Here is an 11129-nt window from a genome sequence, read left to right as displayed (position 1 = left end):
TTTATATTGTGATTTGAATTTTTTTGTAATCATTTTGGAGTTGGTTGGATGATAACTTTTATTTGTAAATATTATTTAAATACTGTTTATGAATGACACGTTGCCAGGTGTTCTCATATTGTACATTAGAGAAATAACAGGAGGCTTTACAGTAGATTAGATGTTTTGAGATTGGTTGATATTGGATTGGATGTTAATTGTAACTGAAAACATTAGAATTTGGACACAGAATAACCCCGAATTTTTTTGATTAGACTGGATGTTAAAGAATAGAATTGGAGGCTCTAAACTAGATTGGATGTTTCAGAATGAATTGAATGTTGTAGATTGGAATTCAGAGATTGGATATTCAGACTGGATGTTATAAAATGGATTGGATGGTAATGTTACCATACATTAGAACCAATTTACAGAATAATTGTTGGACAACAAGTATACCAGAAATTTGCATATTAGATCAGATTTTACAGATGGAATTGAATTCTCTGCAATAGATTAGATGTTACATGGTGAATTAGATGTTGATAAAAGGGCATTATTAAAATGACCGACTCTACAGGACAGATTAGATGTTTATATTCAGAAATGAGCTTGCATAAATATTTGAGATTAGACATGTATAGATTGGGAATTAGCTCTTGAAAGCTGCTGAATTCTTCCATAACAGATTAGTGAATTATTTCAGAACAGAATTTTTTCGAATGCTGGTTTGATTTTGGACTTTCGACGCAGAATAATACAGAATTTGTATAGTAGATTGGATTTAGTAAACTTAATAGATTAGATGTTGCTGAATAGATCACAGATTAGATGTCAGATTTTATGCCAAAGATCAGCTGTTACTCAATAATGCGTACGTTCCAGTAGAAGTTCCAGAATGGATGTTAGAGATCAGACAGTACATATTGGATTGGAGATTTGCAATTGGACACCAGCGAATGAAGCGTTCCAGAGCGGGTGTTTGATCATGTATGTTAGAGGTTTGATGTAAGAGATCAGACATGCTCGGGAGTGATTGGTCATTGGTAGTGTTGGATGTTCGAGATTGGACATAATAAATCGGACATTAATTAATTTATTTAGAGTTCACTTGTCTGAGTGGAAGTTAGATGCTTGTCTGATGTCAGAAGTTGGGAGTGTGTGTGTTGTAATTATGGACTCTGGTGAAACTCGTGTTAAAATCAAATCAGCTAATCTGACCCAATCTGATCTGATGTCATCTGATTGGGTCATGACCAGTGTAGAGGTTTTCCATTATGATCAGAGTTTCCAGATGAACTGAGTTTGTCCCTGAACTTGTTTGTGCTTCATTTATCATCTAATTGGGGTTTCATATTTCGTCTTTACAAGTGCTGCATGCTCAAGTGCGTGTGTGTGTGTGTGCGCGCAAGTGCGCGCGTGTGTGTGTGTGTGTGTGTGTGTGTGTGTGTCCTTGTTAGCAGCTTTGCAGTTTGGTGAGGTTGAAAACACATGACATGATCACAGACACTCTTCCTTACAGTAAAACGAAGCAAAAATTAAGCGTGTCCTTCTGAACTTCTGCATGATGTTACACAGTCCTGATGTTCACACTATGTGCATACTATGGAAAAATTTATTTACAATTTATTTACATTTATTTACAATTTACTGTTATAATGAGCTCCACTGTTCTGGATAAGATCTTCTCTAGAGCTTCATTCAGCTGCAAGGGTGTTCGTAACATCAGGTATGGATGTAGGTGAGAAGGTGAGGAGGTTCCTGGGGTGCAGCCAGCGTTCACATTCATCCCAAAGGTGTTCAGTAGTGTTTATAGCAGAAGATCTTCCACATCTTCCAACCCATGGAAAGCAGATCTTCATGGAGTTTGCTTTGTGCGCATGGGCATCGTCATGCTGGAACAGGTTTTGGTCTCCTAGTTCAAGTGAATGGAAAATTTCATGCGACTGCATCCAAAGATCTGATAAAATTGTGTACTTTCAGATTTGTCGTAACAGTTTGGTGAAGAACAACATCAGGGTGGAAAAGTCAGGTGTCCCAATACTTTTGGGAATATTGTATCGGCATTGTCTTTACGATCATCGTGCTGTGTTATTAGATTGGACGTTAGAAAGAATTAGATACTCTGATAGATTAGATTGGAATTATATTTCAACTGTTGACCTTAGAGTTACAGAAGGAATGTTTTCAGACACTAGACATGGAATATTACACAATTTATAGATTAGATCGGATTTCTGAGAAGGAATTTGATTCTTTACAATAGATTAGACGTTAGATGTTGAAAAGACATTTAAATGACACGACTCTGCAGAACGGATTAGATGTAACAGAAATAATCTGACATAATGGGTGTTAAACATTAGAGATTAGACGCGAGTGGTTGGAAGTTGGACACATGACTCTGCCAAATTGTTCCTTTGTAGATTAGATGTTAATTTTATTAACTGCATTAAAAGGAAGATTTTAGAGTCTGGTCCTGGACATGGAAATATTACAAGATGTTAACGAATTTGTGTTAGAGATTGGACGTTAGAGAATGAATTAGACATTTTATAATGGATTCTTCAAAATTCTTTACAATAGATTAGACCCTACAGAGTGGATTAGACGTTAAAATTGACAGCGGACATTAGAATGAATGGATACAGAATTAATTCCAAACATTGGATATTGCAGAATTTGTAGATTTAATTGGATGTTGAAGAAGGAATTAGATTTTCTGAAATAGATTAGATTCTACAGAGTGGATTAAATGTACATTTTAACAGTGACTATTTGATGATAGATTTTGGACACTGGGCATTGGATAGTACATAATGTATAGATTAGATTGGATGTTGGGGAAGGAATTGGATTCCTGTCAATAGATTCGATGCTATAAATTGGATTGGACATTAGAAATGTTATGACATTAGAACAGATGCTTACAAAATTGGTTATATTTCAAGCATTGGATAGTATATAATTAATAGATTAGACAGGATTTCTAAAATGATTTAGAGCCTCCAAAATAGATTAGATAACATAATGAATTAGATTTTAAAATCACAGTGGATTTAAGAATTGGTTTATTAGATTAGATTATTAGATTTTTGGACATAAGATATTACAGGATGTTTATATTAAATTGGATGTTAATAAATGGGACTGTCTACAATAGATTAGACTCTTCAAAATGAATTGTACTTCAGTTGTATCACTCAGACTTTAGAATGAATGCTAGATTTTGTGCTTTAAACCATTGAAAATTACATCTATCGTAGATTAGATCGGACATTTAAAATGGAATTTGAAAGTCTACAATAAATTGGATTCTGTAAAGCGGATTGCACTTTAATGTTGACACACAGACTAACATGGATGCTAGATTTTGGACAATAAACCTTGGATATTACATAATATATAGATTAGATTGGATGTTTTAAAAGCAATTTGACTGTCTGCATTAGACATTACAGAGTGGATTGGACTTCAGTTGCAACACGGATATTAAAATGGATGGTTACAGATTGAATGTTAGAATTTACTCTTTAGGCATTCACCAATTTATGACTTAGATTGGATGTTGGAGAAGGAATTGGATGCTTTGCAATAGATTAGACTCTAGAATGGATTTTAGATTTTGAATTCCAATCCACTTTGTAATGTCTGTGAGCTACCATTGGACATTAATCCTTGGATATTACGTCTATTAAAGTTTAGATTGGACATCGTCAAGGAATTTGACTGTCTAATAGATTAGACTCTACAGAGTGGATTAGACTCTTTATAGTGTATATTCGTGTCGCAGTGTTTTTCGTCTTGAACTCTACTGTACAGTAAGGTGACTTTTTTTTTCAGAGCTCGGCTGTTAACGTCATGTAGGCCTTTGTGTAGCAGCTGGCTGTGTGTACACACACACACACACACACACACACACACACACACACACACACACACACACACACACCGAGAGAAAGAACAGGATGCCTCACACACAGCTGCACTCTGCTCCGGATGCAGCAGCCGAGCAGGAAAAAGGCCCGGGCGAGATTTTCTTTTCCTCCTCTCTCTCAGTCTCTGATGGAAGACGGTCGGCGAACTCTGGGTCATGTGACTCGCGTGTCTGAAGCGTGGCACAATTATTTTTTTCTTTTTTGCTGTAATGTAATTGATCGTTTGTTAATCACGGTGTTTTTTTTTATTTATTTTTTCGTTATGAAATGAGCTGCTTTTCTTCCTGGATTCATCGTGTTCCTCTGTTTTCCTGGAAACGTGTCCCATGTGATAGACTTCAGTGTAACGTTTTTATCAGATTCATCTGCACGTTTCTACACGCTACAGATCAGTGACTGTTACTCCTGTTATACTGCTGCATCACGCCAGATCACATTACAGGATTTGCAACCTTTAGGGTTGAAGCTCTGTAACTGAACATCGCCAGTACGACTCAGAAAAATACGCTACTAAAAATACACACACACACACACACACACACACACACACACATATATATATATATATATATGTATATGTATGTACGATGTATACATGTATGTATCATATACATATACATACAAACACATAAACACGCATACTTGTACAGCTATCTATCTATCTATCTATCTATCTATCTATCTATCTATCTATCTATCTATCTATCTATCTATCTATCTATCTATCTATCTGTACAAAATTCACAGTTCAGTTCGTCCCCTGTTTTTAAGTCACGGTTTGGTTTTAATTTCGTTAGTTTGATGAAGAAAATGCAAAACATAAAATTTTTCTAATTTTTCTTAACGCAGTTTATTATTATTCACATTTGGGATCAGCATTGGAATCGTTTACCTAAAAAATAATTTTAAAAAAATGTCTGCTTGTTTAAATAATATATAAAATATTTTATAAAAATAAAATAGAATTTAAATTAAATGAAATACTTTTTTTTTTTTTGGATTAAATTGAATAATCAATAAAATTTGCACAAATTTATTTAATAAAATCAAATTAATGGAAACCTTTCTGTATAATTATGTCGTTTACATTTGTTAGACCCTATTTGGGTAATACAGATGTCGCTTCCTGATTAGCGGCTAACGCTAGCGCCGTGGATTCGTTAGCGTTTTTTATACATGCGTAAAACAAATCGTATTTCCAGTACGGAGTGCGGAGCCGCGGTGACACTGCGCTAACTCTAGACTTTCTTTTTAATACCCCTGGTGGTGGTGTGGGGGTTTACAAGCGTTTATAATAAGAAGTAAAAAAAAAAAAAGACTAAACTAATAAATATATAAAATATATATGCAGCTTATTATTATATTAAGGTTAAATAAAAATGATGTAATTCTGAGGTGATTTATATATTTTGAAAGTGTGTGTGTGTGTGTGTGTGTGTGTGTGTGTGTGTGTGTGTGTGTGTGTGTGTGTGTGTGTTTTTCTGAGATTAACCCAAAAGAAGAAGTGATCCAGAAGTGTTGTCATGACCATTACAAAGTGTTTGTGTGAACATCTGATGGTCACACACACCACGTGTGAGTGTGAGTGTGTGTGTGTGTGTGTGTGTGTGTGTGTGTGTGTGTGTGTGTGTGTCACACTGCAGTAGGAAGTTGGCGGTGTGTCCTTGAGTGTGTTAAAGCTGTGTCTCTTTACCGTAATCCCTCTTGTGTGGAGCACTGTGTCCTGCGGCTGGGAGACTCGGTGTTCCACTGAGACGCTCCAAATTTAGGAAAATGCAGGCTGTGTGTGTGTGTGTGTGTGTGTGTGTGTGAGTGTGCGTGTGCGCGACTATGCAATCAGGAATGTTTCTGTTTAAAACATCGCATTGGAAAATGGAATTTGTTTGTTTTTCACAGATTGAGGAGGAAAAATGGTATTGTTTAAAAAAATGCACTGTGTCCGTATACACGTTTTGTGGTCAAAAGTATTTGGACACTCTACTGTTCCACCCTGATTTGTTTCCTCTCCAACTTCTCAGCACACAATCGTATCAGAAGTCTTATTTAGAAGTTGGGTGTAGTATCAGGAAATTTCGCATTCACATTAACTAGAAAATTCAAACCTGTTCTAGCACGACAACGCCCCTGTGCACAAAGCCAGAAAGAAGCACAAAGCAATATCTATGTGTGTATATATAAATATAATATATTCCTGATAAAGCTGTGTAAAGTTTTGCTAGCAGATTCTTTTTCTTGATTTTGGTCATTAATTAATTTGGCCGGACCCTGTCCATGCCCTCTGCTCCGTTTTTGTTGTTGTTGTTGTTTGTTTTTGTGTGGAATAACACCAGGTTCCTCTGTGTTCTAAGCGTGTTGGCAGCCTTGGCGACACTTTGCCCCGCTTTTAGTGCTAATGTGACAGGAAGTTTGCGTTTCCCAGCTAAATTCCCCGACTCTGAGGGTGGCGGAGTCACAAGGTGTTTGAAAGGGAATCTTGCTTTGTGTTTGGGAGAGCGTTCATGCCGTTCTTTATTCGGGATTGCGAGTTTTCCTGTATGCCTTTGTGTGTGTGGAAGTTCAAATAATGGAAAGTTTATCAAAGGTAATTGAAATGAATTAATAAAAAAAAAAATCGTAAGCAAACAATTGCTAACATTTTGATTAATACGGAAATATATGGAATGTTAACATTTTTGAATTACGTTACAATTTATGAACAAAAAATATGTTGGTTATTTAACATTTTACATTTTCACATCATTTATTTTTTATTTTTTTACTCTCTGCATACAAAAGATATGTGTGGAGATTTTATGATCTTCTGGAGAAATGTTAGACTTTTCCAGAGTTCCCTGATGGGAATGGTAGGATTTCCCACCTCAGAATTATTTGATGAAAAGGTAGACTTTTTCAGAGCTTTCTAATGGAAAGGTAGACTTTTCCAGAGTTCCTAGATGAAAATGTATTTTTATAGGATCTACAGGGGAAATGGTAGAGTTTTCTGGAATCCTCTCACGAAATGGTGGCCCCACCCCCACAGAATTCCTAGATGAAGGAGTAGAATCTTTTTTTAAAATTCCGGATTGAATTTTTTCCCCAGGATGCACAGGGAAAAATGTAGACTTTTCCAGAATTCTCAGATGTAATGGTTCACTTGTTTCTGTATTCAGCCTTAATTTTTGTACCACTCCAACAAAATATCTAAAATTACTTCTCCTTATTTACGGCACATTTACCGTAACCAGAGCAACACCTCCGAAATACTGTGAGACGTCTGACGCTGCATTTCTCCACTATGCGTAGAAAACTCCCAAATAAAACTTGTTTGACATGCAATGCTTTAATATCTGCAGGAATTCTGTCGAGTCATGGTGGATTTTCTCCTCAGCTGTTACAGCACGGACATGGGGAACTAATCCTGGAGTTCCCTTTAGCAAAAATTGGCCTGTGTGTGTGTGTGTGTGTGTGTGTGTGTGTGTGTGTGTGTGTGTGTAAAGATGATGGTGGTGTTTCTGTTTGGTACTCAGGTCAGAGTGTTCAGTCAAGTCGTTCGGGTCACGCTGTTCTCTGATCTCATCGTTATTTAGCGTTCCAGTGCGGCTAATCCTGACTAGCGATTAAAAACATGAGTTATTTTTTTACACAAAGCTTTGCTAACGAAAAGCAAAACGCACTGAAACGAGCTGGGACAAATGATGTAGAAGGAAGTGGAGAGGTTTTGTAGCGTCTGATGTCATCTTGTGTGTTTGTAGATTTGTAGAAGTTCTGATTAGCAGTGGAATACAAAATTAGCAAAGCGGCCATCTTGGATGGGTCGAGCTTCAGGCTTGACATCAAAGAGGGAACTTCTCCACTGAAAACTCCAAACGATCACAATATGTTTGAGCTGTAACTGTGTGTGTGTGTGTGTGTGTGTGTGTGTGTGTGTGTGTGTGTGTGTGTGTGTGTGTGTGTGTGTGTGTGTGTGTGTGTGTGTGTGTGATTAAGAGATTCAGGAAAGGCCTCAGCTGCACTGTGCAATTTTGTGTTTCCTGCTACCCGGACTGGTCAGTCAGGCTGCAGACAGTTGTGTGTGTGTGTGTGTGTGTGTGTGTAATAGAATAGCCTTAATTTGTCACATATACATTACAGCACAGTGAAATTTGTTCTTCATATCCCAGTTTGTGTAGAAGCTGGGGGTCAGAGCGCAGGGTCGGCCATGATACGGCACCCCTGAAACACAGAGGGTTAAGGGCCTTGCTCAAGGGCCCAAGACTGGCAGCTTGGCGAGCCTGGGGCTTGAACCCAGCACCTTAACCACTGAGCTACCACTCCCCTGTGTGTCTAGAAATTTTAGAACAAATGCACAGCTAATTTTAATCTCCACTGAGGTTAGCAGAAAAATGCAGGGTTTAGAACGAAAAAAACCCTGTGGCATCACTGTAATGTCCACTGCGGCTTTGTGAAAGGAGGAAGTGTGTGTGTGTGTGTGTGTGTGTGTGTGTGTGTGTGTGTGTGTGTGTGTGTGTGGGGATTTCAATAAGGGCAGATAAGGCGACAGGAAAAGCTTCAGACCTGCTTTAGCTAGCGTGTTCAGAAATTCGCTCACTCTGGCGTGTTTTGTTTAGTTTTTAGTTTTTTTTTTTTTTAGTTTATTCAAAAAAGAAAGTCAAATTTGTACTGCTTTAGCATAACGACGAGAACGTGCCAACCACAGCAAGCAGCACGTGATTTCAGAAACATTTTTTAACTTCAGATGGTGAAAAGATTCATAATTTCTTTTCTTTTTTTGTCCAAATTTTTTTTGTCTTTTTTGTTTCAAACGAACCCTTTTTTAAATATATAGTTTTATCAAGATTTAATAATTTTTGGTTGTGCTGTATTTTAGTACATTTTGTGCGATTTGGATCGGATCTCCCCAACATTTTCTATTTTGCACCACAGACCAATTTTACGCAAAACAATTTTTTTTACGCAAAAAATTGGCACAGGTGGAAGTGGTAATTTTTCTAAAATAAATGGACGGGAAAAGTCAAATAAGTAAAAATTAAATCAACATAAAAAAAAAAATTTCGTCTTCAGCTGCTCTCAAATCTGATCTCCAAAAAAAGTGAATCGACTTAAATGTAAAATATATTTAAATTTTTGAGCATTTTAATAATTTCCATACAACTCACCGTAACCATAGCAACAGGGTTTTTACTTCTTGATCATCGCTATTTGGTAACCGTTTAAGAAGGGAATCAGACATGTTTCGGTTTGTATGTTAATTTTATGGTACACGTGAGCTCTGATCCAACGTAAAATATTTATATTCATTATATGGACAATTGTTTGTGGTCACTTGAGCATAAGAAGTGCTCTTTTTTTTTTTTTTTTTTTTTTTCTTCTTTTTTTTTTTTAAACATAGTCTATCGTTCACATCATCCAAATTGAAAGCAGATCTTCATGAAGTTTGCTTTGTGCACAGGGACACTGTCATGCTGGAACAGGTTTTGGTCTCCTAGTTCCTGTGTAGGGGAAAGTCCAACGCTCCAGCACCCAAAGTCTTGGGGAAGAACCACATATGGGTGAAAAAAGGTTCCCTGGTTCTATTGTCCATATTGCGTAATAATATAATCATTTATTTTCTGTCGGCTTTTTTTTTCTTTTTTTTTTTTCTTCAAACATCCACCTGCAGCCTTTTAGTTCATGCAGTGTGAACAGTTAAAAGTCAACGGAAGAGCAAACAAACCTACAGTGTAAATTTGGCCTGGTTTCAGATTTTGTCAAATCATCAGTGATGCCATTCACATGAATGTTTTACATTTTACAGATGAAGCTGTGAACTTTGTGTTTTAAACGATGGGTTGTTGGGGTGTGTGTGTGTGTGTGTGTGTGTGTGTGTGTGTTGGAAAGACTTGAGCTTTGATTTGCAGTTTTTCACTTAACACTTGATTTTATTTTCCAACTTAATTTGATTTAATGTTCCACACAAATTCAAACTTTTACAAAACTTTACAGAGCTCGTAAATAAATTTGTAGGTTAATTTCACACTTGATTTTAGTTTAGTTTGATGCTTTATTTTGTAGTTTATATTTTAGTCTAGCATAGAGCTGTAACGATTCCTCGATTCCACAACGCATTGTGTTTGTATTTTGATGTAATATGGCAATTAAATGCACTTTTAGTTGTTTTTTTTTACGATATTCTTGTGTGGAATTTCACCAATAAAAAAATTCTAAAAACAAATGGCTTTTATAATTTATCTAAATACTTGAATAAAGAAAAAGTACTTTCTACCCGATTAATCGAAGGAATAATCTGCTGAATGTTCGATTACTAAAATAATCGACAGCAGCAGCACAACTTTACACTTTCACAAACCTTTACAGAGCTCACACATGAATGTGTCGTTTAATTTCAATTTCAAAATCATTGCAAAATTGTTACTGCTCGAGTAGAAGATACAAAAATGTGGTTGTGTCAAACAGACAAAAACATGAACATGATGAATAGAACATGTGGCATTGCATGTTTACACCACATACAGCTGTTATCACTTTTTACTTCATTTGGCAGGTTTTTAGACAATAATGTGCGTGTTATTTTAGAGGACAGTAAATCAGTACTGATACACAAACTACAAACTGATACTCTAAAATGTTTTATTTCTATAGATTTGTCCCTTCAGAAAATACTAAAATAGTAGCTGAAATGTGAGGGGTGCACTTACTTTTGTGAGAGACTACATGTGTGTATGTATGTGAATTTCAGCACAGTAAAATTATTTTCTTTATGAATCCCAGCTTGTGTGAAATCTAAGGGTCAGAGCACAGGGTCAAGCATGAGACAGGTCCCCTGGAGCAGAGAGGATTAAGGGCCTTGCTCAAGGGCCCAAGAGTGGCAGCTTGGTGATACCAGGGTTTAAACCCCCAACCTTCCAATCAATAACCCAGAGCTTAAACCACTGAACTACCACTCAACCCTATATATTATAGCTTTGTGTTATTTTCAGAGGTTCTAGGGAACCTGGAGGGCTCAGGGTTTGGTAATGGGTTGAAGAGCGCTGTTCAGAGATCAAGTGGAGGTTGGTTCCACCACCTCAGTGCTAGAACAGAAACATTGAAGCATGTCATGATCCCTGAGAGATGGTGGGATCATTCGAGCAGTGTTTGAGGATCAACACTGAGTAGTCAGGGGAAACATTGTGTGTGTGACCTGCAGATCTAAACCACACTCTGCTCTGGGACACCATGACATCACACTTCTTC

General features: G+C 36.8%; 1 protein-coding gene across 1 annotated transcript in view; it reads left to right on the top strand.

Moving 5' to 3' along the window:
- Positions 1-11129, top strand: part of plcg1 (phospholipase C, gamma 1) — a 47068-nt gene that overhangs the window by 1629 nt on the left and 34310 nt on the right. The window lies entirely within an intron of this gene.

This window comes from Silurus meridionalis, chromosome 16 (assembly GCF_014805685.1).
Source record: "Silurus meridionalis isolate SWU-2019-XX chromosome 16, ASM1480568v1, whole genome shotgun sequence".
NCBI classification, from domain to species: domain Eukaryota; kingdom Metazoa; phylum Chordata; class Actinopteri; order Siluriformes; family Siluridae; genus Silurus; species Silurus meridionalis.
The sequence above is the reverse complement of the archived record's forward strand: the minus strand, read 5'-3'. Positions and strand labels throughout refer to the sequence as shown.